Raw genomic sequence first — 23,812 nt, 5'->3', positions numbered from 1 at the left:
ATTAAAACAAGCCAGCCATGTCGTTTTTATAATAAACTGATAAAGGATACTGATTCACGGACGCTATAATAGGAAATAATTTGGAATACATACAGCCCTAATAGGAATCATTTTTTCCCATATTTATTAGGGTTTTGTGGGTCGGGCTATCCATAACGACTCATAATTTTGATGGAGTCTTTCTAACTGTGAATTCATTCATTGGTTGGTTAGTAGCAACGCGAGGTCGGGTGTGTGCGTAAAATTCGTCATATATAATGATTAGTCTAGCTAGCTCTCCCCACAAAATCCGCTTATGGATACCTATACACAATTATTTCTAGTAGCTGTAAATATTCCTCATTAAACATACAGTATACTAACTTTAAGTTAATGAGCTTCGGTTAAATATACCTGGCTATTTATATCGGTATAATGGCGCCATAATGGAATGGGAAATAGAACGAATCCCTTACGCTATACATACAGGGTGTTTCTCAAATTTCAGTTAGCAATAGAATTAAATCATGTTCTTTGGGAAATCGATTTGAGTCGAAAATGTAACTTCTATCCATTCCATTTGGTTTCCTATAAGGGACAAGTTAAGATTTTCCAGAGTATTTTATGGATGACCCCTTAAATTTAATTAAGAAACTGATTCAAGACATTGATTTCTAATTTAATTAAGGGGTCATCCCTAAAACACGCAATCAAATCTTAACTCGAAAACAGTACCCCGGACGACAAAATGTCATGATAAAACTTATTCAACTTGAAATCATCCAAAGATCACATTGATCTCGCTTAATTGCAGACATACCATTCATAGACACCCTGTATAAAGGAAAACTAGTTTTCGGGCAATATCGTTAAATTTAATCTCTTTTTTTTTCTTCGCTTTTCTCGGTTTTATTTTTTCATTTATTAATTTAAATAAGTCAAAGGATTTTTCTTAGCGCCGATAAAGAGCGGCGCCAGACAGAAACTTTCGTGATGAATAAAAAAAAATAATTCGCACGATATTCGCATTTCAAAGGATTAAAAAGAAACTACCTAATTCCTTCTTGGACTAACAAACCATACAGAAACGTACTAGCCCTACGTGCTACGCTAAATTTTAGAACAGGTATAATACCATACAAATATTAGACCTTTTAACTTAGATAAACCAACCCATAGGTCAAATACCTGAATTTTAATTTATTCAAAAAGTGTAAAACATATTTGGCATCAAAACTAAATTATTTATTTTCACAAGGAACACATAAAGCTACTAGGAATTAGGAGAAAATGTCTACACAATTATTCCAATTAGCTGCATTCATTAATAGCCCAAAATCATTGCGTAAACGATACATGAAATAGTGGATATAAAAGGTTAATTTATGCAGGGGTCAAGAAAACTGAATTTTTTTAACTAGTCTGAAGAAAGACGGCACGAGAATTGCCACGCACTACCAATCCATCTTCCTAATTTAACCTTTCATATATAGGGCCTAAACCAGACTATGACGTTTCACCTACGTCACCACTATATGTTCTCCATATAACCAATATCAAAACTTATACTTGTGGACCTCTACTTGCGAAATTCACTCTCAATGACTGATCACTGTATTTGATGCAGAGACTAGTTTTACTAAAAAAGGTTGATCAAGTACTTTTAGGGCTATCTTTAATCGGTGGCGAAATAAGTGTTTGCCTTTGGAATGTTTATAAATTGCGCTAAAATTACGTTCAACTAGAAATTTTAGACCCGAGTCTAATTAGAATCTTCATTACTTGTTGTAATATAAATAAATAAGATGTCCTATAAGTTTGTCACTGGTTACAAGCTGGAGCTTGTCATGAAGTGAATGAGGTAGGTCATAGATTCTCGTAAAGCGACGCCTGGTGAGGCGCTGTCAAAGGTTTAGTAATGCAGACCAAATAGGACCTAGGTGGAAGTCCTGCAAAATTAACCACCGAGTGTAGGACTTCAATTCTCGCTTCGCTTGTCGTTCTCGAACTATCTCGAGCTGTAAGTCTCCAGCCAATAAGTATAGGTAGCGTCATACTTATGGAAGGAACATATCTTATAAACTTCTGTTGTAATTAATTTTATATAAAAATAGCAGAAAATCACTAGTACCTTACAGCAGGGAGCAATTATGAATGAAATTATATTAATTTTTCAGCGAAGGCCGGACTAGAAAATCAATCAATCAATCAATAATAAATAAATTTTATTAAAAAATAAATAAAAATATCTTCACGTAGAAACCAAACTTGACTAGGGGAAAACTTGAATGCTACGCGAGTTAAGTTTTGTGGTGGGACACTTGTATATAGAATTCCTTATAGAAGATTGTCTTCTCGGCGGGGTATCTCTTTCAAGAAATTGGAGACCCCCGCCGAGGAGCCTCTTTGACTTTACCAAAGCAAAAATATTTTGGTAGGACGTGGCCACTTGGAATTAAAAACCCCAAAGTCTAAGGATCGGGTATCAATTCTAGGTCTCCGCCCCACGCTTCAAAAAGAAAAGTCGAAGAGAAAATCGTATAAGACTTAAGATTATTATTGAAAAGCCGATGAGTTCCTCCGTGGAGGTCTAATCAAGTCTTGTCATAAAATATTTCATATTTTTCTATATACAGGGTGTTTTTGATAAGTATGCCATAAACTAAAGAGTCAGTGGACAGTGTCAAAGAACATGGATGGTATCTACAACATTTTACGGAGACACGTGCTTCCAAACATTGATTGACCAATAAAATAAGGAGATCTTTGCACATGCGTAGAGTAAGACGTATCAGCCTTCAATAGTCTTCGATCTCAGAACGTTACTGAACCCTTTATCAAGTATTTGTAAACTATAGACCTTTTCGACGATGTTAAAAAGGGGTAGGCAACTATCAGTCATACATTGCCATCCGTCTCTGCGCATGCACTCTCATGATACAAAAAGGCTACAGCGCAGGCGCCAAAAAGCAAGACCGAAGGCATAGTTTAACCCCCCCCCCCTTCCTCACAATTACATCAAAATGGTCTATAAGAGAGCTTTCAGATGGGATAGTAGTACGTCACACACTCCCAAGCCTTACAGCTGTTCTGGTAGCCATATTGGTTGGGTGGTCTCAGCTTCATTCCGGCTTTAAACCCACCAATATGGCAGCGTAAATTATGTCACGAGACTCGGCTCCTCATCTAACTGAAAGCTCTCTATTAAATGGGCTGAAGTGTTCGTACGCCGATAGGGTAAAGCATATTACTCCAAACACGTGACTATTTCCTTAATTGTTTAGGGGCCAATCAATTATTGGGAGTCCATATCCCCTTAACTAAATGTTAATTGTAGACGTACGTCTCCATGTTCTGGTGACACTTCCCAATTACTCATTTGGACCCAAAGCCCACACCCTTTAACTCATGGCAGACTTATCAGAGACAGCCTATCGCATACCGCGTATTTAACCGGTTTGTCTTGATTAAAATACATACTGTACGATGGTATTTTTTCTTTTTTCTTTGCGCGGCAACGTTTTAACTCATTCAATATTTTTCCAATGTAATATTTATGAGTCTACGCCCGCACGTATTTTGGCCAAAACCAAAAAGAGAAAAAGAAGCCAGGCATTTCCGGGTGGTGCTAGATATGAAAATGTATCTACTATTTTAATTTGCATTCCAAGTAAATCGTACACGTATCATTCGAATCTAGCACGTAGTAGCTTCACTGGTAGCATTAATAATAAGAATGGCAGGCAATCATATGTAAATTGAAATTCTGGTGTGTTATGTTTAGGCCTACTTTAACTACTACGCTATAATATGTTATATGACAGATTTAAATTCTATAGGAGACTAATTACCATACCGTTCTTAATTATCTTTGCTTGTATGACGTAGTGGAAGAGATTCATTCAGGATATTACGTTGCGAGAGCCGGGTTCGAACCCTTACCCAGGTATAATTGAGATAGTTAGCTTGGGACCGACTGGAAAATTGCCCTAATTATAATTGGAATTAAATTAAGACCACGATTTAAAAAGCAATTAACTGATTTAATTAACAAGTAGAGATAGACAAGGGTCCCAAATTCAGCCCTCCTTATATTTTTTATAACCTTAATCATCTGATAATTTTAGTTTTTTAGAGAAATTATTAGATCTTAAATCAAGACGTTATAATTGACTACACTCGGTTCATTTTGCAGTCCTTCATATTTAGTCTGCATTACTAAGCCTTTGACAGTAGCGCCTCACCAGGCGTCATCGCTTTACCTCGAATCTATGACCATACCTCACTCACTTCATAACAAGCTCCAGTTTGTAACCAGTGACAAACTTATGTAACTTATGGATTGTTATAGGTATGTTGATGCAATTACTCGCGTCTCACCTATATCCTCCAAGGCATACTAAGCAAGGCATTATGGTAAAAAAGATCCAAGAAGTCTGTCTCTAGTTATCATCAGCTCTTTATAGATAATGTCAAAAGTCAGGAGGCGGTAATGGTAGTTTTTTTATTTTCATCTTTTCTTAAATGAAAAATAAAGAAACGTACCAAAATTTTTCCAGGCAAGACTCTTTCTTTCTACTGGTATAAAGCCATTCCTTCTAAGACATTAAAAAAAATTCCGCCAGCACGAGCTGTACAATTAAGGGGCCCCACAAACCAGCGCAAAAAAATTCTTTACCCCCATCATTAAGTACTTTTCCGTGATGGTCCAAAGACACGTTCTCTATTTACCCAACAGGTTTTTGCTTCGCCGATGTGAACTTCTTTCTTTTACCAACTACCAAGTCCCGGATAGAAACTTTACTGTATAAATCATTCCTTAACATTATTTAGTACAGTGGGGAGGAGTATTTAATGGATGGGGGGGATTACCAACCAACTTACCAAGGCTTAAGAATTTAAAAAAAATAAAATATAACAACATTAGGCCTTGGATAACTTTTCTAGTCGAGACACAAATTATTTGGGGGAAATACATAACAGAGTCGATCCATTGTGGTTTGAATAAAATTGGATTTTCTTTTATTAGAAGCGGCGTACTACCTAAGCCCAGTACAACAGTTTCAAGGTTATTTTGAAATTTTTAAAATTATATATATTTTTTTTATTCTAAAGGAGAAGGTCAGGGGGTCACGGTCTTGAAGTTCAAGAAATGAGTTACTCAACTCAATCCAGATTATATACTTAATTATAAGAGAAAGCTTACAGTTCAGTTTAAATCAGGACTTGACCTGTAAGTTACTTGATTCATTTCATATTGGTGCTAAAATTATATATTTTTTACGGAGAAGGTCAGGGGTCACGGTCTTAAAGTTCAAGAAATGAGTTACTCAACTCAATCCAGATTATACTTAATTATAAGAGAAAGCCTACGGTTCAGTTTAAATCAGGACTTGACCTGTAACTTGATTCATTTCATATTGGTGCCTGGCAACACTGCAGTGCACTGAAGTTAAGGCTTAGAGTGAGAGGGGGAGGGTTTTAAGCACAACTTTTCCAGTGCGTATGAAGATTCCAAGTATTTGAAGTATTTTTAATACTAAGGGCATTACAGTTAAAGTTATTTCAATCTATACTGAATTTGTAATCACTTGGTTTTATACACAGTTTTCAAACTAGGAAGTTTGGTACAATTTACACCAGGAGTCGAGGCTACTTGGTACTGTACTTTGTCCACCTAATACGTCTCGCCTCCTGGTGTAACTGGTATCAATTCTCCTAGTCCTAAAACTATTTATACAAATACAACCAACGCCACACCAATTTCTACCAAAAATCAGCTTTAAAATGTAAAATTTTCAACAACAACAACTGGGCATGTGTTGTAAAAGAACAATGAGAAGGGGGGAACTATGATAAGTATACAGTCAAAGCTAGGTAATTGATGTTTACAAAAGGAAACTTCCAAAGTTTCAGACGCGATACGGAGTATACGGACTTCCATACAATACAACCCTCCTCTTAAAATCATCAATCAACTGGTTCACCAAAACCCTAGGGCCGCCGAATTCTATACCTTTTGCACCATATAATCAAATCTATACGTATATATGAAGCCTATGAAAGAAATCTGGTGTGTTTTAAAACATCCCAGTACCCTAAAAATTCGTGTATAGTAGTTATAGACAAAGTCTGCAATAGAATCGTGGAAGATAATAGCATAGTAACTCTGAATTTCGCTGGAAAAGTTGAGCAAGACTGACGACGAAATAAAAATCGGTATAGCAAACAGAAGACCCACGAAATTATGTGTACAATAGTCTCTTTTCATCCTACTAGTCTGTATTAGTAGGGATAGATTTAATTTTAGAAGTAGGAATGGAGAACGGTTAGTATTTACTTCAGTCCGACTCGTAGACCACCCAGTATAGGGCCCCTCCCTCCAACACGAACGAAAAGTTTAAATTATCTTATTGGCTCACTTACACTACGTTTTGATAACGTTGCAGACGGGGACGGCGAAAAATACGTAATTCCTTTTTACCTCTGTCGCTATGCTATGACCCGCCACTTCTTTCATACCCCCCCCGTCCCGTGGAAGGGGGTCCGGGACTTTGGAGATTACTCCGTTCTCCATCCATTCCTACTTCTAAAATTAAATCTATCCCTGGTATTAGATAATAATAATATAATAAAAACCTCAAAGGCAAGGCGTTTGCTCATTTCTAATTTTACATTCTCCCCAATTTATTTCATATTGTCTGCAATTTTACAAACCTATTTTTCCCATCGCGAGTATGGCGATTCCCATGCAGACACTGAGAGGAAACAATGCCTCATTTATCTTCAAAGTGTCTGTCGCCTTAGGATAAAAATCATTTCGCTATTTAAATAAAATACAATAATAAAAAAAACATTCTAACCAAACTTAAGCGACTACCACTTTAAAGAAGAAAAAAAGAAGCGTATTATTAAGGTAGCGGCTGTCTAACTACCTAATTACCTATGACTAGCACACCTGGAAGGTAAAATATATCTCTCTCTAAACTCTAAAGAAGAGTCTCCGGTGTAATTTTCTTTTTTTGATTGGCGCCAAAAAATGAATGAAAATGGTTCACGCCGTCCGTATTATTGCGGCGGCGGAGTTTTTAGGGTTAATTAGCATTTGTTCCACCTGGTTCACTTCGAGCCGGTGGTTATATTGTCTGGCACGAGCGACTCCACACCATATTCACGGACGACAACATTTCCGCTAAAGTCTTTTGGCGCCAAATTTCCCACCCACCCTCTATCACGAACTAAAAAAAAAATTAAATGTCGTCATTTTTATTCTCACAATTGCATTGTTACTTATTTTATTATAATAATCAAATTTATAAGCTTGAATTAGATTGCAACACCTATATTTATTTATTTATAGATTTAGAATAAAGTTTAAATTGTAAAATTGTGTGTGGTTTTTTGGGGTAATAACAAAGGGATTCGTTATTTTTAATTGAATTAAAGGGACTGTAAAAAAGGCATTGTCTTGTGGGTAAAAGGCACTACGTGACGCCAAGATACAAAGACTCCTCATGGTATGGGACTGGACATCTATAGTCCTTGTTTTTCGCGAGATTGCAGCGCCAATTCTCCTAAGTGGTAGTTTTCGAAATAAAACGAACTAAACTTCATTTAACCACGCCTCTCCTTGGTCACGTGCCTCTGACGCATTTTCAAATAAATTTTACCCACCCACCGATGCATGCTTTACAGTCCCTTAAATCAGCTCTTCAGAAAAAACTTACTCAATCCTCGCAAAATTCCCCGATTTCGCCAGAATTTTACTAAAAATTATAAATTCCCCCGAGTTTTCCCTAAATTTTACTAAAAACTATAAATTTCCCCGAGTTTTCCCTGAATTTTACTAAAAACTATAAATTTCCCCGAGTTTTCCACGAATTTTACAAAAAACTATAAATTTCCCCGAGTTTTCCATGAATTTTACAAAAAACTATAAATTTTCCTTGACTTTTCCCTGAATGTTAAGTGAACAATTAATTTCCCTGACATTTCCATGATCTCCATTATGTTTTAATGCTTATTTCAAACTTCACGACGAAACCAAATTTACTGCATGACGTCGAAAAGAAGTCAACTTGATTTACAACTTTTAAACAAACGCAAGGAATCGATTCTCTATCTCACTCAACTTGACTTTAATCCAATGTAATTGTTATCCCATCTTTAAACTTAATTGATTAAGACTGGAGGCCTATAATTACTGATATTAAAGTAATCATTCCGCCCACTAAAATTTAGTCTTTCATAAACGTTTATAACGAGAGATAAAAAATATAATTATCTTCCATCGGCGCCACTATTATAAATTATTTCTTATCTTTCAATTTTTTTGTGTAGGGTTTGCGATGACGTGAAAAATCTATATCTATATAAATCAAAGTCCTGACTGACTGACTGACTGACTGACTGACAGACTGACTGATAATCAACGCCCAGCCCAAACCGCTTGCCCTAGAAGGCTGAAAATTTGCAGGAACGTTACTCATAAGTAGTAGGCGCGTACTAAGAAAGATTTTTCCAATCCGCCGCCATCTTAATAAATGGCGCCCAGAAATGTAAAAAATATTCTCTATGCAATTAAGTACGCGCGTTTCAACCGATTTCACAAATATTTAGTACACTGGTTTGCTTTAACCTTAAGACGGGCTGAATGGTCTTTCGGGTTCGATTTTTCGCCATCTTTTAAAATGGCGCCCAGAAATGTAAGAAAATATTCTCTATGCAATAAAGTCCGCGCGTTTCAACCGATTTCACAAATATTTAGTACAATGGTTTCCTTTAACCTATAGACGGGCTGAATGGTATTTTGGGTTCGATTTGTTGCCATCTTTTTAAATGGCGGCCAAAAACTTAAAAACACTTCTTTATGGAATAATGTCCGCGTGAAAAGTAATAAAAAATATCCCGACGGGCTGACGGTTTGTGCCGAGCGCCTTCGCTCCTAGGGTGCTACAAAAATATTAGTCATCAGTAAAATCTACACATTCTTTATATCATTTTAGATGGAAGTTCTTATTACACGCGAGCGACGCCGCGGGTAACGGCTAGTATTATATAATTACTAATGTACTAAGCCTTGGCGGCCACAATATTAAATTAATTCAAGTGAATCAACGATGATTGCAACACGAGTAACACTTAACACAACCCCATAATACTCTCCGTAAGTATGGGTTGAAAGAATATTTGCTACCAGCACCTATTTCTCATAGAGGGGCGTCACCTAGTGGCGGATTTGCCTGAAACTGAACATGATGAGCAGATAGAGTGGTACTGAGATGGGGAAGCTACAGGGACGTGACATCACCATTAGTAGTCAAAATTGTATGGCCTGAGCAGACAACGTCACGAGAAAGTTCGTAGTAGTAGCAGACGTTTCCTCTGTACCCTCCACCTACGGAACGGCACCGAAGTCCTCCCAGCATCCTCAGTTTAGGTAGGGTCGTACAGTACGGAATCGTAAAGGACGCCCTCTCTGTCTTAAAAATAGAAGCTAGTTCTCATACAAATGCAATGGTGCTACACGGCAACACTTAACAATCGCCTACCGAAGGGTAGGGGCGTGTAAAACTTGGTACATTGGGAGAGTTCCAGTGCAGCAGGTCACCCATCATCATTACCTCATTTCTCCCTGCTTTGACTCTCCTTTCTCTACTTCCTCCATGACAATACCCACCAACCCACACCAGGCCTATGCAGCAGCTCCATACTTATGGAGATTATTACAGGGCTATGGTCCTACACATACAAAATAAATTTTGTGACCAGTTTTTGTTTAAATTGGAGGGCTTAACATTTTAAAAAGGTTTTTCACGATTGTTTATACGCTTGTCAAGTAAATAAGATACGCTTTTCACGTTTTGAAATTTAGGAGTGAAACAATTTTTATTGATGGAAGCTTTTACTTCTTCCAAATGTTTGAATTGAACAGAATGTATCTATGTATGTAATGGGCTTTGCTTTTTGAAAAACGAAACGGTATTGAGAGGAAATTAATGATTTGAAGCCTTGGGTAATAATATTTAAAAAAAGTGCATAACACACTCAACACTTGAAAAGAACCGCCTATAAATCAATTTTATTCTTTTTATAAACCACCACAAGAGTCAATTGAATTGGCCAATTTAATTTTTCGTTTTCAATTGAAGAAGGCATAAAAATATTGCGGTCTAAAAGGTCACCTAAATCATATAATGAAACTGGTTTTACAATGAAAAAATTGCCTTTTCAAGACTGCAAAGTTAATATTAAAGCTGAAACGTCACCGTGAGAAAACCGGGAATAGTGGGTGAAAAAATAAATATCTGAATTTTTTTAACGTTCTCAGTTCTTCTATGGGTTCTTGGTCAAACTTGGAATATGTATCCATCATAAGATATGTTCCATAAGTATGACACTTCCTACACTTCGTAAAGATAGGGACTTACAGCTCGAGCTAGTTCTAGCAGGACGACAAGCGAGAATTGAAGTTCTATACTCGGTGGTTAATTTTGCAGGACTTCCATCTAGCTCCTATTTAGTCTGTATTACTAAGCCTTTGACAGCAGCGACTCACCAGGCGTATGTCGCTTTACCTCGAATCTATGATCTACCTCATTCACTTCATGACAAGCTCCGTTACCAGTGACAAACTTATGGATGGAACATATCTTATGAACTTATGATGATGATGATTACAGAAGAACACAAAGTATAGAATTAATGGAGCCATCCATATTAACTCGGATGACGTATACTTCAAATCCAATGATTCATCTCGAAGACATTTTCTTTTTATACGCATTCTTAAGTCTAACGCGCCCTCGATAAGTTTTTTCTTTTTTTTTTCTTAATATTTATTTATATTTTTTTTTTTATTTCAAAGTATAACAATTTTTGCGTATCATCTTTTTTAAAGGAAATGTATTTTCTGGTTATTAAGGAGCTCGGGGGTTGGAAGGAAGGGGAAAGAAGTTAGTGCTTGTTTCTCTTTGGGCCTTAGCACAGAAACATAGAGGATGAACAGTAGAGGAGTAGACAGTTGTTGTATTGGAGTTAATTCTACTTCCGGTGGCACTCGGTTTCTTGGTAGACACGTGGAAATTGCCTTTGTCTAAATATCACTCCTCGCCTCCATATAGGATATACAGTAATTGGATGACATTTTTCAACCAATAATGATGTCTTGTAAAGGGAAAAAACCGGAAATGAATAGTAAAACTTTAGCAGGGATCATAAAACTTTAGAAAAACCGATTTCCATGAGTTTTCCAGGTTTTTCCCACCATATATTTCCCTGAGTTTTCCAGATTCTTTTCCCATATGAGTTTTCCAAGTTTTTTCCCATAGAAGTTTTCCAGGTTTTTTCCCATATAAGTTTTCCAGGTTTTTTCCCCATACATTTCCCTGAGTTCTCCAGGTTTTCTCCCATATATTTCCCTGAGTTTTATAGGGTCTTTCCCATATATAGAGTAATAACAATGGGAGTGGTTTTTTGACACTTGAAGCAACCCCTTCAGAGCAAACTTACTCAAACCTCACAAATTCCCCTCATTGCCCTGAGTTTTTTGTCAATTATTTATTATTTATTTCCCTGAGTTTTCCAGGTATATATGAACCCTGTAAAGTAAAGACTAAAGTATCTACTCCTCTACTATATATCCTCTATGGAACAGAAATGCTTTTAATAGCGGAGGAAGTTTTAAAGAAAGAAAGAAAGAAAAAAGGAGAAAACTTCTCTTGGTTTGGACGCGTTTTTTGCCCCCCCTGCATATCCGTGGTGGTGGTACATACATTGGCGACATTCTGTCGTCAAGATAGAGACTTTTAGCCGCTACGACGACATATTCTGATATTTTTCCGGCTCTGTTTAGATTACACATTTTTGCCCCCCATTTCCTACAACACAAAAAAATAATAAAAAAAAACCCCTTAACCCTAGAATCGTTTAGAAACTTTATATTTCTAAAATAGATTCTGAAGTATTCCCGGATATGACCATATACAATATTACGGATGTTAATCAATTTATGTTTTTTCGAAACAACAACAATGTACTGGTGTAATTTAAGGAAGTAACATGGCTAGACGGGATATCGTAAGTTTATTTACATAAGTTTGACATCAAGTGCATGTTGTAAAGATTGTGGCAAGGGGGTTAAAGGTTAGGTTATCCCTCACGAGACGTTCTTAAAGCTTTCAACTGTAAACTATCATGTAATGGTCTTCAGTAAGATTCACACTTACAGAACATAAACTTATGGTACAGCGTTCTTAAAAGCTTTCAACTGCAAACTATTTAACCTAATGGTCTCCAGAAAGATTCACACTTATAGAACATAAACTTATGGTATAGTTCCCTAAAATTGCATTGCAATATCCGCCTTTTAAAGAGAGTATCAACCTTGAACAATATAACGCAGCCATTTGGCACCAATTAAATAAATTCTCTAACGTGTTTAAATACTCATCAAACATTAAAGGTACTCCTATTTAGTATCAATTAGCGATCAATTACACCCCATGGTCAAACCAATTTAGACTAGATACGTTGACCACGTCGATGAAGTACCTTGTAAGGTTTCCCACAGTTCGGTTCAAATCGGTTTTGGACTAAAACTGAAACTGAACTGAAACTTTTCAGTTAAGATTTTCAAGAACTGAAACTGAACTGAAATTATCAGTTCGGTTCAGCCAGGAAACCGAACTGATCAGTTCAGTTTTCAGTTATAACTGAACTGAACCGAAAACCCCTTCAGAGGTTATCAAGAAGAAAAATTCGGTGTCAGAGGCCGAAAATACCCAGATTGTAACTATTAACCGCTAACATTTTCTACTACTACTAAGTATTTTGGAATCGTGAAGTTCCACCCCTAAAAAGTCATGTTCATTTCACTAACTACTAATTATTAACATTGAACAATTTAACTTTGACTAATTAACTAATTATGATACTCTTTTTAGTTACTAATTTTTGGTATTCTTTTAGCCTGTGTCTCTCTGCAGAGGGTCCCAGCTAATCACGGGACTTAAATTAATAGCTTATTTCTATGCATAATTAAATATACGCTACATAAATGATGAAATATACGCGACACTAATTAGGTATCTTTACGTGGCACATCCCCCAAAATATCATCCAGCATGCAATACTAAACGATGCCAGTTTTCTATTGTTCTACTAATGTTTGTGGGAACGTATTGATATCGTTTCTCGCGATAGATCGAAAGAGTACTTAACTATCTCTTCAGTTCAGTTTTCATCAGTTCAGTTTAAGTAATAAACCGAACCGAACTGAAAACTGATCAGTTTGGAGATTTGCAAACTGAAACTGAACTGAAGCAATCAAATCAGTTTAGGGCCTAAACTGAAACCGAAAATAACTGAACTGAACCGAAAACTGAACTGTTTGAACTGAACTGTGGGAAACCTTAGTACCTTGCTCGCTAAATTAAACTGTTAATGCGTCTTGCAGTGTCGAGATGGCACCACTTCATTAGCGCCTTTTCTTTAGCCATAGCTCACTCAATCATGCCTTACTAACGCGTGATCGAGTGAGCTAATACGCTTTAGGCAGACGATATTTATGAAAAGTTTAAGGATTCTTGGCGAGTTGTTTATCATTTTGTTGAATGATTAGTTAATTAAGTCTTGATTCAAAAATCACACCATACACGCGACTCGTTTTAAGTCGTCTGCTATCGCGTCTGCATACGGAAATAAACGTACCAACCAAGACGACCGACGGGAATAGAAGATCTTATTCTAATCTGAATGGACCTTGAAAAGTATTGGTCAGAATACTTCACTGAAGGTTAGAAAGGGATCTGTTCAACTTCATACTCCCTTTAACACGTTATAAAATGAATTAAATTTACGAATTAATTTATCTGAGTTTCCTCTATATATATGCGAGAAACACCCTTCATAAATAAAATTTAAAGAATATTAATTTTGCAATGTGAACTATGCCTTTAATTTCAAAGGGCTCGTCATCCGACTGGCGCCATGTCGCCATACCGAGAAGCCAAACTTTCAGGCGCTTATAACCCCCCCCTCCTTTCATCCTTCCCCCCCCCTCGCCCCTTGTTAATCCCCTTGGCGTATCCGAAGCTTGCTTTTTACTGGTTGTTAGAAACTAAAAGATCAAGGAAGGGCAGGCCAGGCCACCATATAACATTTTCTGATTTATATATCCATGTCGGGAGAGAGAGGGAGAGGAATTGTAGAAGACACGAGGACACGCCGAGGGGTTAGGGAGGGGCGGACAATTGTCTACTCAAAACAATGCCAAAACAAAGCTATCTCAGTGACGCCAAATAATTTCATTTGTGGCCTACCAACAATGCTAGTCCTCTATTCCTTTTAACGTTAAGCCTCAAGCCAAGGATATTCAATTAATCACATTTTATATTAAATCTGTTTTAGTTGAAAAGCACGTTTCATGCGAAGTTAGATGATGTGATGAGTAATTTACTAAATATATTGCTGATTTATATCATCATATCATAATTGTATCACGGTAATTTACCCATATATATTTTACCACTAATCTAATTAAAAATTACAGTAATATATTGCAAATTACCCTTAAAATAACGGTAATCCATTAAAAATTACGATATTCTGTTATAATTACCCTTAAAAATTACGATATTCTGTTATAATTACCCTTAAAAATTACGATATTCTGTTATAAATTACCCTTAAAAATTACGATATTCTGTTATAAATTACCCTTAAAAATTACGATAACCCATTATAAATTACCATTAATAATTACGATAATCTACTACAAATTACCATTAAAAATAACGATAACCCATTATAAATTACCCTTTATAATTACGATAATCTACTACAAATTACCATTAAAAATAACGATAACCCATTATAAATTACCCTTTATAATTACGATAATCTACTACAAATTACCATTTAAAATAACGATAATCTATTATAATCTCTTAATAACGTCCAAAATTTGAAGGGACGTGGTAACTCATGAAGACAGATTTATGTCAGCAGTTCTTGGTCATCTTCGTATATTTCGTTTGTGTTTTGAACATAAACAACTTCGGTTTGAAGTAGTATTTCTCTTAAATGTTTTATCTTAAAGAGGAATCGAAATGACTGAAAAATAGGCGGTATAACAGTTTGCGTAAATCGTTCCAAGTGTCACAGAAACAGCTTTGCGGTTTACCCATTTTGGTTTTAGGGCTTTAAAGAGAAATTTTCAAGGGGCCCTTAACGCGCCGCGCTTTTAGTCTTTTACCCAAGTTTGGGTGAGTAACTGAGTATATCTTTTAGATTTAGGCCGAAGTGTATTAATACCGAAATTAAACCAAAGCAATACAAATTTTCTCACTAACACTAAAATAATAATAAAGGCTGTTGACAAGTCTACGTTACGTAGATGATTCCCAGTAGCTATATGTATTCCTGGCTGCACCAATGAACATTTTTTAAGGGCGCTCTGCACATTTTATCAGTAAACACTACATAAGTTTATGTTTACCAAAATAATAAACAACCGTTTAAATTTAAACAGACTACTTAATCTAACAGCATAAGTTCATAAGATATGTTCCTACCATAAGTTTGTTAATCTCTGGTTACAAACTGGAGCTTGTCATGAAGTGAGTGAGGTAGGTCATAGATTCGAGGTAAAGCGAAGACGCCTGGTGAGGCGCTGCTGTCAAAGGCTTAGTAATGCAGACTAAATAGGACCTAAATAGAAGTTCTGCAAAACTAACCATCCGAGTGTAGGACTTCAATACTCGCTTCCGTCGTTCTCGCGAACTATCTCGAGCTGAAAGTCTAGCATTACAAAGCATACATAGTTTACAGGCGTAGAGGATTCCTACCATTAACACCAGGAGACCAAGCGACTTAGAGTGTAAAATCGTCTGCTATTTTACACTCTAAGTTGCCAGGTCTCCATGTGCAAATGGTATGAATCCTCCACGCCTGTAAACTATGTATAGAAAGTGTCATACTTATATGGAACATATCTTATAAACTTATGCCAACAGTACTATCATTTCGTAATAAGCAGATTAATTTTACTAAAAAAAAACAACTTTTAACTATTTTTCAAGTAACGTAATTAGTTTTCGACATTTACTAAAATACAAACATTGGTTAACGGTATGAAGACTGACAAGCAAATAGATTATTAAAGACAGCAATAACAAATAAACTTCAGTCTCCGTATAAACAGTTTTCATCGCGTATAAACTTTAATATTTGTTTGTTTCGGTTTAGTCTATTTTGGGTTTAGGAGAAGTTAAGATAGCGGAAGCTAAAACTGTCTCGAGAGGCTATTAGAGGACTTTGGTAGGACAGAAAGATGAGGCGAGTCCTCAACTCAAAAGCCCGAAACATCTGGATCAGACGACACGCACTCGACGGAACCAAGTGCCAACGTTGGTTGGTTCAAAGATGAGTCTGTGGCGAGGACCGTGCATTATGGTTCAAACCCCAGAATGCAAGCAAGTACTGTAGAGTGAGTGAAACTATCTATATGAAGTTAATGTCAGCAAAGCGCATCTTTATCTTAAACAACTTATATATGTCAAAAACGAATAGATTTTTTTTGTTTTCATCTGGAGACCGAAGACATAAAACAGACTGTATTTAATTTTTATCTTCAAGGGATAGTCACCGCGACGAAGCTGAAATTTGGATTAGAGTTAAATATGGGTTGTAGCTCGAATTGAATTTAACCTCAAACGTTTTCCGTAGCCGTAATTTCTCAATCATTTCGCGCCTTTTCTTGAGTCGTGTTCACACTGGACAGGGTTGTCACGAAATTTTCAGATTCAAATTCCCTGATTTTTTCCAGGTTTTCACTGACTAATGAACGACTTTTCCAGGACTTTTCAAGGTTTTCCCTGTCTAATGATCGACTTTTCCAAAGTTTCCCTGTCTAATGATCGACTTTTCCAAAGTTTCCCTGTCTAATGATCGACTTTTCCAAAGTTTCCCTGACTAATGAACGACTTTTCCAAAGTTTCCCTGACTAATGAACGACTTTTCCAAAGTTTCCCTGACTAATGAACGACTTTTCCAGAGTTTCCCTGACTAATGAACGACTTTTCCAAAGTTTTCCTGACTAATGAACGACTTTTCCAAAGTTTCCCTGACTAATGAACGACTTTTCCAAAGTTTCCCTGACTAATGAACGACTTTTCCAAAGTTTCCCTGACTAATGAACGACTTTTCCAGGGTTTCCCCTGACTAATGAACGACTTTTCCAGGGTTTTCCTGACTAATGAACGACTTTTCCAAAGTTTCCCTGACTATTTCATGTGAAAAACTATTGTGGATGTTAACAGAACATTTTTTCAGGTTATGTTTTTAAAACATTTATCAGGACTCAAAATAAAATTCCCTGAAACTTTTCTCTGACTATTCCAGACTTTCCTGGACCCATGTCAACCAATCCTCATTTCAAAACCAAACCAATCAATTTTGCCAATTCCAAATAAAAGTTTTCACTATCACTATACAACTCAGTTTTATCACCGCAATCTAACAACAATTAAAACACTTCTTTTCCAACAAAAAAAATTAAAGACAAAGTTAGTTAATTTTAAATTACTTTGAAAACAACAATGTCGTCCATTGGCTCGCGGCCAATAGATAGAAAAGCGGAGCGGGGGCGTAAACCCCTCATTAAATAACGCTTGAAAACAGTTGTCCAAAAGCCAGTAAAATAGTAAAAAATAAGAAAAAAGAAGGCAAGACTTTTCGGTGCCCATAGGTCGAGACATCGACATCAGTAAGCTGGGTCGCCTCGACGCCACACAACCCTCCCTTCCCCCTCCTTTTACCCCCCCCTCTTATCTATCTAATCTATAATCAGGCAAAAAATCTACATTTATGAAAAATAAGCTCTCGGAAGTTCGAAAGCCCCTTTTTGGGGTAAAAGTTCTCTATTTAGAGCGGGGTCAAACGAAAGGGGTATCTTTCCGGAGTGACGCTAAAAGACTAGTATCGTCGTGTAATGTAAAAGGCATCCTTTAAGGCAAGCTATATACTTGGGGGGCAGGATACCCCTGACGGATGGACGAGATAAGTCAAGGCGAGAGTCCGGGACCCTTCCTAAAATCTTCTCCCTCCAAAAAACAAGGGGACATGGGTAGCGTAGAAGTTGAGATAGTTAAGGAAAATGCAACGTGGCTAGCATTACAATTTTTTTTAAATTGTTAAGCCTTGGTTATTTTGAATTTTTATTTTTAAAATGTGGCGCGCTTTAAATGAGAAAAATGCTTTTCGAGCATATTCATATTCGTTATATGCTTTTTCTTTTCAACTTCCGCTCTTAAAATGTCACGTGATTATTGAATAAGGTGGGCTAGTTGTGAGGAAGAACTACAGTGGTTGTATGGACCATTTTGAGTGGAAAATGTTCTATCATATTTCCATAGAACCCCTACTGTACTTCCGGTCATACCATACCGTATTTGTGCACGATGTATATTAGAAACGTTGCAAAACCTTGAGGAGCCCAGCGATTGGTCAAATTGACCTCTTAATGACCCCTAAATTCTTGAGTTTTAAGAATCAACTAGCAATATTAACAGGGATAGATTTAATTTTAGAAGTAGGAATGGAGAACAGAGTAAGTAATGTGGGCGCGCGTCAAAGTCCCAGACCTCCTTTCCCCGGGACGGGGGGGGGGGGGTATGAAAGAAGAGACGGGTCATAGCGACAGAGGTAAAAAGGAATTACGTATTTTTCGCCGTCCCCGTCAGCAACGTCAACAAAACGTAGTTTAAGTGAGCCAATAAGATAATTTATACTTTTCGTTACGTGTTGGAGGGAGGGCTCTATACTGGGTGGTCCATGAGTCGGAATAACTGAAGTAAATACTAACCGTAAATACTCCATTCCTACTTCTAAAATTAAATCTATCCCCGCTATTAACTATCTCATCTATGATAGTATAGTATGATATTGTTTGGGGTGGGGGGGGAGTAGCGCGCTTGGGATGAAGTGGCAGTGTTGGGGCTTCAATCTTCAGACCACGCGGCGTCTCGTCGCCACTTGGCTAAACTAAAGGCTTTAAAAAGCTGTATGGCGGATGGCCCCTGAGAGGAGAGCTCGTCAGCGTGGCTCCGAAGCTCCGCTCTTCCCCGACTAAAAGAGTTTTAAAGGAGAGACTTTGGTCGGTCGGGGGGTCCCGGCCGGCAGATCGGCGCTGGTCGTCGCCGCGTGAACAACTTTTTCTCCTCTCTCTAAGATCAAGGGCGCCAGCTACATTAAGGACGAAGCTTTGCAATCTTAAAAGGAGTAGATCTTCTCGTAGATATCAACTTTTTAAAAGATAAATACATCAACCTTTCTAAGGGTACAACTGTCTATTCTCTTATCTCAGGAAGACTGCTAGAGTCCCCATTGATTGTAATCGCCCAATCTGGCTATAGCTCGAAAGAAACTTCTTTTACCCAAAAAACTTTGTGTCCCACTTTGAGTCTTCATTCTGTGTTCTGAAATATTGGGAGTTCGAACCACAGATAAAAATTTCTTCTTTTTTAGTAAATAGAGAGTTTAAGCATCCCCTATACGCGTACGTGTAGCCACCTTTGACAATGCATTGGTCTAATGCACTGTGGAAGGTAGCTACACGTACGCGTTTAGGGGATGCTTAAACTCTCTAATATCTCCCTTAACTTCTAACTTCAACGTGCATGGCCGTATTGCTAGGGATGGTAGCACAAAAATTGTTCATGGATTGAAAATGTTTTAGGCAAAGGTACAGCCAGGGTATAGTGTAATGGCAGTACTACGTATGCAAACGTGTTACCCTTCTATCTCTTAGCTCAGTGTCAAACCCCTACTGGGCTCAGTTGGAGGGATACACAGTCTAGGCCCCTCTCTACCACCACTAGTCTATTTCTGATAAGTTTGCCACAAATTAAGGGGGATGTTCTTTGGGAAATCAATTTTGAGTCGAAAGTGTAACTTCTATCTCCATTTTGTTTGCCAAAAGGGACACTGTTTAAAATCGAGTTAAGATTATAGTGTTTTAGGGATGATCCCTTAAATTATTTAGCTGTAGTCGAAATTAAACTTTGACTACTATCCCTTTAGATTAAACCCCTGATTTCACAAGTGATTGTCCCCTCGGAGGAGTGCGTACATACATTTCCCATAGTCCTAACTAGCTTCAAACACGCTGAATTCTGCGCCTGAGATACACGTAAAAATTTCCCAAGTTTATTTTTTCTTTTCTCCCATAAACTGATATCTCAGCTACTGATCTGAAATTTTCAACTTTTAGTCCTTACTTTCATCCACTAGGGGGCCCCAACTTCGTCGTCAAGAAGTTTCAAAAGTTCCGCGCTGAGTTTTCATCTTCAATTTGCTTTAAAGTCAAAGGCAGCCCTGATTATCTTTAATAGTCCATAAAGATTTCATCAACTACATATTCCATTACAGAGCAAACTCGGGATGGAGTAACGTTTAGCGCGTGACTTTTCTTGGCCTGAATTTCAATAGCAATTCATACCATAGTCAAAGGCGGGGGACGGTTAGATTTTAAATAAGATTTGAAAAGAATGGGATCTCAGTTTAAACTAGAGGAACTATTTCATCTTTGAAAAGATTTCAATTTACGGTATAGGAGTTTTTAGGCCAACATCCGCTGAGTGCTGAGCCACACACGCGAGATGGCGAATGAACGATAAGACTTATTCGCGTTAACTTGGTTAATACGGTTTAAGGCTAAAGGCTAGCGTTTTAAGTAGGCCTCTGTTTTCCTTCAAACAACTTTGGCTTCATTCCACTGTTAAATTCGAATTTGATGCCTTAAACCGGGAACAGATGTGGAATCTTTTGAAAACTTTAACGTCTTTCTTTTAATTAACAACTCAACGATGTTGCGGCTTCAAAAAGGAGCGATATTGTAATGTGGTACAAGCGTTTTTCAAACAACGCAGATTTCGATTTTAAATATAGATAAAACCAAACCGTTCCGTGCCTCTACATTTATATTCAAATGTAACAAGGACCAGGGATAGATTTAATTTTAGAAGTAGGAATGGATGGAGAACAGAGTAAGTAATGTGGGCGCGCGTCCGTCAAAGTCCCGGACCCCCTTCCACGAGACGCTGGGGTATGAAAGAAGAGGCGGGTCATAGCGACAGAGGTAAAAAGGAATTAAGTATTTTCGCCGTCTACGTCAGCCACGTCATCAAAACGTAGTTTAAGTGAGCCAATAAGATAATTTAAACTTTTCGTTACGTGTTGGAGGGAGGGGCTCTATACTGGGCTATGAGTCGGACTGAAGTAAATACTAACCGTTCTCCGTTACTACTTCTAAAATTAAATCTATCCCTGATAGAACCTAAAATTAATAACAAGGGTGGAAGATTTTGAGTCGCAAATGACATTTTGAAGTCCCGGGTCACTGGTTTACAAATTATGATTGTAGTGTTTTTTGGATGACACCTTAAATATAAGTAATTAACTGAAGAGACAATGCTTTTATTAATTAAGGGTCAACTCGAATTTAATAACTCTATTTGAAAATAATAAACAAAATACCCAAAAAGTCGAATATTTTTGAACCAAATAGATGAAATAGTAGAGAAAAATACCGTTTAGAGTTAAATTCTACACGTACAATTGAAATTTATCGAATTTAGACTGTTAAATTTTTAATTAAAATCTTTCAAATTATAAAAAACTATTTGTAAGAAAGCTAAGTAACTGAAATTGGGTTAAAGGTTATGTTTAAATTTTTCAAAATCCTCTGTAAACTGAGCCTAGATTCCATAGGAAATATCTTAATAAATACCGCATACTATGGGGATAATAATGTAGCCGATTCGTTCTGACAACAAAATCCAGAATAGCAGAATTATGCTTGAATACATTCAAAAAAGAAGAAAAGAAAGAAAAAGCCTTTCAACATGGGTGGTATGACCTATGGGAAGTGGGGGGGTGAGAGGGGAGGCGTGTCCCTACTTCTATTTATAGACTAGTCCCCAAGAAAGCGGACACAAATTCCCCCAGCAAGAAAAGTAATAAAACCAATAGAGTTCCTACCATCCATACAACGGGGGTTCATGGCTAAACAAACAAGGCCTAGAAGAACCCACGAGAACGCCACCCTAAAAATCCACCCAGTTGTCCATCCTCAAACAAATACTCAACTCCCAACCCAACCTCCCAGGGTCATTCTCTTGAAAAGATACAGGGGGTGATTTTTACCTGCAAGTTTCAACTTGAACGTTCCATAAATACACAGTTATAAGAGATAACAATTTAAGATCTTAAACCCGATTGTAACATTTTCTCAAAGAATTATTTCAATTTAAGTCTTTACTAAAGCTTAAGACGTGGGTTATATATTTTTAAGCGTTTTCAAATATCATTGTATCTAGTTTTAAGCCCTAGTAAGACGATAAGTTGATAAGTCGATAGTTTAAACACATAGTTTTCAGACTAGAATGGAGTATTGATACAATTTACACCAGGAGGCCAAGCTACTTGGCGTTGAAAGCGCAGTACTACGAAGCCTCGCCTCCTTGTGTAAATGGTAGCAATCCTCCATTTTAGCCTGAAAACTACGAATCAGTTTGAAGTTCAGAAAATGGTGCCGAAACCCGGGAATGCATTTTTTTCTATCTCTCTTTGGTCAAAAAAGGTTTATGGCTGTTTCCAGTTGTAAGCTAAGTGAATTTTCATGTTGAAAAATGCAAGATACAACAGCAATTACACTAAAAAAAAAATAAAGAAAGGTTTCTTTTGGGAAATATTTTTGAGAGATAGTATTTTACGATACAGTTGAGTTTGGACAAGGTAATTACTGCGTCGGGTTGGTCCTCATAGAAATCTCACGTATGCTCTTCCATCATCTATGACCCCCTCCTAAGCTATAAGCACGCTTAGTAGTACTAGTGAGTGCCATTGAATGGGAAAAATATATGGTAGTAGATAAGATATGAAAAAGACGAAGTAAGATTAGACGAAAAATTGTTTGAAAAACAAAATTCCCACGAAAGTCCTCGTTTCTCTTTTTTCATTTTCTTTTTTTCTTGAAAAAGCTTTTAGTTTTATCTCAGAAAAATAGATATTTAAGAACAGGAAACTTTGATCCCATTTTAAATAAACGTTATGGTAACGTTGTACAACACGTGGCGTAGTAAAAAATCAAGGGATTATGATTAGCTAAAATCAGTTCTTAAATATTTGCGATTCGTCGGCAATAATTTTTGTCACTAACTAGTAATTTCAGGCTAAAGATTCAGGAATGATTTGAATCATAAGTTTATAAGATATGTAAAAAAATAAGTATGACAATACCTATACTTCGTAATGCAATGCTAGAGACTTACAGCTCGAGATAACTAGTTCTAGCAGAACGACGGAAGCGAGAATTGAAGTCCTACACTCGGTGGTTAATTTTGCAGGACTTCCATCTAGGTCCTATTTAGTCTGCATTACTAAGCCTTTGACAGCAGCGCCTCACCAGGCGTACTTCGCTTTACCTCGAATCTATGACCTACCTCATTCACTTCATGACAAACTCCAGTTTGTAACCAGTGACAAACTCATGGAACATATCTTATAAACTTATGATACAACTGAAGAAATATATGTATAAAAATCCATTTGAGAAAAATTTCCCCTATATAAAAATCATGACCTCATACCTTAATCCAACTAAATATCCCTAAAAGAAAACCGCAAAATTTTTCGATAAAACTCCCTAAATTTAGGATAATGCCTTAGCGATGAAAATTTAAGAGATGTGTATCTCTTAAAGAAAAAAACCACGAACCAAAACTATTGGGAATAAAAAAACATTTGCTTTGCGCGCTACACAAACAGTGGA

General features: G+C 37.0%; 1 protein-coding gene and 1 long non-coding RNA gene across 3 annotated transcripts in view; both read right to left on the bottom strand.

Moving 5' to 3' along the window:
- The window catches only part of LOC149710050 (BMP and activin membrane-bound inhibitor homolog), a 68,754-nt gene that overhangs the window by 8,613 nt on the left and 36,329 nt on the right, over positions 1-23,812 (bottom strand). The window lies entirely within an intron of this gene.
- Positions 10,815-13,999, bottom strand: LOC149710056 (uncharacterized). Its single transcript, XR_016376466.1, has 2 exons — positions 13,399-13,999; positions 10,815-12,531 (listed from the first exon to the last, which is right to left on the bottom strand). It is a non-coding gene; the product is annotated as an uncharacterized LOC149710056 (long non-coding RNA).

This window comes from Phalangium opilio, unplaced genomic scaffold (assembly GCF_054372755.1).
Source record: "Phalangium opilio isolate 3A_F unplaced genomic scaffold, DU_Popi_V2 ptg000011l_1, whole genome shotgun sequence".
Taxonomy (NCBI): Eukaryota; Metazoa; Arthropoda; class Arachnida; order Opiliones; family Phalangiidae; genus Phalangium; species Phalangium opilio.
Note: the sequence above shows the minus strand (reverse complement) of the source record. Positions and strands in the feature narration are given on the sequence as shown.